Consider the following 5392-nt stretch of genomic DNA (forward strand, 5'->3'; position numbering starts at 1 on the left):
ATAGTGTGATGTCTATACCACTGTGTATACTAGTATAGTGTGATGTATATACCACTTGGTGTATACTAGTATAGTGTGATGTCTATACCACTGGGTGAGTACTAGTATAGTGTGATGTCTATACCACTGTGTGCATACTAGTATAGTGTGATGTCTACACCACTGTGTGTGTAATAGTATAGTGTGATGTCTACACCACTGTGTGTGTACTACTATAGTGTGATATCTATACCACTGGGTGTTTACTAGTATAGTGTGATGTCTACACCACTGTGTGTATACTAGTATAGTGTGATGTCTATACCACTGTGTATACTAGTATAGTGTGATGTATATACCACTTGGTGTATACTAGTATAGTGTGATGTCTATACCACTGGGTGAGTACTAGTATAGTGTGATGTCTATACCACTGTGTCCATACTAGTATAGTGTGATGTCTATACCACTGTGTCCATACTAGTGTAGCGTGATGTCTACACCACCGTGTGTGTACTAGTATAGTGTGATGTCTACACCACCGTGTGTGTACTAGTATAATGTGATGTCTACACCACCGTGTGTGTACTAGTATAGTGTGATGTCTACACCACCGTGTGTGTACTAGTATAGTGTGATGTCTACACCACTGAGTGTGTACTAGTATAGTGTGATGTCTATACCACTGTGTGTATACTAGTATAAAGTGATGTCTATACCACTGGGTGTATACTAGTATAGTGTGGTGTCTATAAGACTGTGTGTATACTAGTATTGTGTGATGTCTATACCACTGTGTGTATACTAGTATTGTGTGATGTCTATACCACTGGGTGTATACTAGTATTGTGTGATGTCTATAAGACTGTGTGTATACTAGTATTGTGTGATGTCTATACCACTGGGTGTATACTAGTATAGTGTGATGTCTACACCACTGTGTGTTTACTAGTATAGTGTGATGTCTATACCACTGTGTATACTAGTATAGTGTGATGTATATACCACTTGGTGTATACTAGTATAGTGTGATGTCTACACCACTGTGTGTATACTAGTGTAGTGTGATGTCTATACCACTGTGTATACTAGTATAGTTTGATGTATATACCACTGTGTATACTAGTGTAGCATGATGTATATACCACTGGGTGTATACTAGTATAGTGTGATGTATATACCACTGTGTGTGTACTAGTATAGTGTGATGTCTACACCACTGTGTGTGTAATAGTATAGTGTGATGTCTACACCACTGTGTGTGTACTACTATAGTGTGATATCTATACCACTGGGTGTTTACTAGTATAGTGTGGATGTATATACCACTGGGTGTATACTAGTATAGTGTGATGTATATACCACTGTGTATACTAGTGTAGTGTGATGTCTATACCACTGGGTGTATACTAGTATAGTGTGGATGTATATACTGCTGGCTGTATACTAGTATAGTGTGGTGTCTTTACCACTGGGTGTATACTAGTATAGTGTGATGGATATACCACTGTGTATACTAGTATAGTGTGATGTCTATACCACTGGGTGTATACTAGTGTAGTGTGATGTATATACCACTGTGTATACTTGTATAGTGTGATGTCTACACCACTGTGTGTACTAGTATAGTGTGATGTCTATACCACTGTGTGTATCCTAGTATAGTGTGATGTCTATACCACTGGGTGTGTAATAGTATAGTGTGATGTCTATAAGACTGTGTGTATACTAGTGTAGTGTGATGTCTATAACACTGTGTGTATACTAGTATAGTGTGATGTCTACACCACTGTGAGTTTAATAGTATAGTGTGATGTCTATACCACTGGGTGTATACTAGTATAGTGTATGTCTATACCACTGGGTGTGTACTAGTGTAGTGTGATGTCTACACCACTGTGTGCATACTAGTATAGTGTGATGTCTACACCACTGTGTGTGTACTAGTGTAGTGTGATGTCTACACCACTGTGTGTATACTAGTATAGTGTGATGTCTACACCACTGTGTGTATACTAGTATAGTGTGATGTCTATACCACTTGGTGTATACTAGTATAGTGTGATGTATATACCACTGGGTGTGTACTAGTATAGTGTGATGTCTATACCACTGGGTGTATACTAGTATAGTGTGATGTATATACCACTGGGTGTGTACTAGTATAGTGTGATGTCTATACCACTGTTTGTATACTAGTATAGTGTGATGTTTATACCACTGGATGTATACTAGTGTAGTGTGATGTATATACCACTGGGTGTACTAGTGTAGTGTGATGTCTTTACCACCTTGTGTATACTAGTATAGTGTGATGTCTACCTCACTGGGTGTATACTAGTATAGTGTGATGTATATACCACTGGGTGTATACTAGTATAGTGTGATGTCTATACCACTGGGTGTATACTAGTGTAGTGTGATGTATATACCACTGGGTGTACTAGTGTAGTGTGATGTCTTTACCACCGTGTGTATACTAATATAATGCGATGTATATACCGCTCAGTGTATACTAGTATAGTTTGATGTCTATACCACTGGGTGTGTACTCGTATAGTGTGATGTCTATACCACTGTGTGTACTAGTATAGTGTGATGTCTATACCACTGTGTGTGTACTAGTATAGTGTGATGTCTACACCACTGTGTATACTATTATAGTGTGATGTATATACAACTGTGTAAACTTGTGTAGTGTAATGTCTATACCACTGTGTGTGTACTAGTATAGTGTGATGTCTATACCACTGTGTGTGTAATAGTATAGTGTGATGTGACTATACCACTCTGTGTGTACTATTATAGTGTGATGTCTATACCACTGTGTACTAGTATAGTGTGATGTCTACACCACTGTGTGTGTACTAGTATAGTGTGATGTCTACACCACTGTGTGTGTACTAGTATAGTGTGATGTATATACCACTGGATGTATACTAGTATAGTGTGATGTATATACCACTGTGTGTGTACTAGTATAGTGTGATGTCTACACCACTGTTTGTATACTAGCATAGTGTGATGTCTACACCATTGTGTGTATACTAGTATAGTGTGATGTATATACCACTTGGTGTATACTAGTATAGTGTGATGTATATACCACTTGGTGTATACTAGTATAGTGTGATGTCTACACCACTGTGTGTGTACTAGTATAGTGTGATGTCTACACCACTGTGTGTACTAGTATAGTGTGATGTCTACACCACTGTGTGTGTACTAGTATAGTGTGATGTCTATACCACTGTGTGTATACTAGTATAGTGTGATGTCTACACCACTGTGTGTATACTAGTATAGTGTGATGTCTATACCACTGTGTGTATACTAGTATAGTGTGATGTCTACACCACTGTGTGTATACTAGTATAGTGTGATGTCTATACCACTGTGTGTATACTAGTATAGTGTGATGTCTACACCACTGTGTGTATACTAGTGTAGTGTGGTGTCTATACCACTGTGTGTATACTAGTATAGTGTGATGTATATACCACTGGATGTATACTAGTATAGTGTGATGTCTACACCACTGTGTGTGTACTAGTATAGTGTGATGTCTATACCACTGTGTGTGTACTAGTATAGTGTGATGTCTACGCCATTGTGTGTACTAGTATAGTGTGATGTCTATACCACTGTGTGTACTAGTATAGTGTGATGTCTATACCACTGTGTGTGTAATAGCATAGTGTGATGTGACTATACCACTGTGTGTGTACTATTATAGTGTGATGTCTATACCACTGTGTACTAGTATAGTGTGATGTCTACACCACTGTGTGTGTACTAGTATAGTGTGATGTCTATACCACTGTGTGTATACTAGTATAGTGTGATGTCTATACCACTGTGTGTATACTAGTATAGTGTGATGTCTACACCACTGTGTGTATACTAGTATAGTGTGATGTCTATACCACTGTGTGTATACTAGTATAGTGTGATGTCTACACCACTGTGTGTATACTAGTATAGTGTGATGTCTATACCACTTGGTGTATACTAGTATAGTGTGATGTATATACCACTGGGTGTGTACTAGTATAGTGTGATGTCTATACCACTGGGTGTATACTAGTATAGTGTGATGTATATACCACTGGGTGTGTACTAGTATAGTGTGATGTCTATACCACTGTTTGTATACTAGTATAGTGTGATGTTTATACCACTGGATGTATACTAGTGTAGTGTGATGTATATACCACTGGGTGTACTAGTGTAGTGTGATGTCTTTACCACCGTGTGTATACTAGTATAGTGTGATGTCTACCTCACTGGGTGTATACTAGTATAGTGTGATGTATATACCACTGGGTGTATACTAGTATAGTGTGATGTCTATACCACTGGGTGTATACTAGTGTAGTGAAATGTATATACCACTGGGTGTACTAGTGTAGTGTGATGTCTTTACCACCGTGTGTATACTAGTATAGTGCGATGTATATACTGCTCAGTGTATACTAGTATAGTTTGATGTCTATACCACTGGGTGTGTACTCGTATAGTGTGATGTCTATACCACTGTGTGTACTAGTATAGTGTGATGTCTATACCACTGTGTGTGTACTAGTATAGTGTGATGTCTACACCACTGTGTATACTATTATAGTGTGATGTATATACAACTGTGTAAACTTGTGTAGTGTGATGTCTATACCACTGTGTGTGTACTAGTATAGTGTGATGTCTATACCACTGTGTGTGTAATAGTATAGTGTGATGTCTACACCACTGTGTGTGTACTAGTATAGTGTGATGTATATACCACTGGATGTATACTAGTATAGTGTGATCTATATACCACTGTGTGTGTACTAGTATAGTGTGATGTCTACACCACTGTTTGTATACTAGCATAGTGTGATGTATATACCACTTGGTGTATACTAGTATAGTGTGATGTATATACCACTTGGTGTATACTAGTATAGTGTGATGTCTACACCACTGTGTGTGTACTAGTATAGTGTGATGTCTACACCACTGTTTGTATACTAGTATAGTGTGATGTATATACCACTGTGTGTATCCTAGTATAGTGTGATGTATATACCACTTGGTGTATACTAGTATAGTGTGATGTCTACACCACTGTGTGTGTACTAGTATAGTGTGATGTCTACACCATTGTGTGTATACTAGTATAGTGTGATGTATATACCACTTGGTGTATACTAGTATAGTGTGATGTATATACCACTTGGTGTATACTAGTATAGTGTGATGTCTACACCACTGTGTGTGTACTAGTATAGTGTGATGTCTACACCACTGTGTGTACTAGTATAGTGTGATGTCTACACCACTGTGTGTGTACTAGTATAGTGTGATGTCTATACCACTGTGTGTATACTAGTATAGTGTGATGTCTACACCACTGTGTGTATACTAGTATAGT

Source organism: Glandiceps talaboti, chromosome 11, assembly GCF_964340395.1.
Source record: "Glandiceps talaboti chromosome 11, keGlaTala1.1, whole genome shotgun sequence".
Lineage (NCBI taxonomy): Eukaryota > Metazoa > Hemichordata > Enteropneusta > Spengelidae > Glandiceps > Glandiceps talaboti.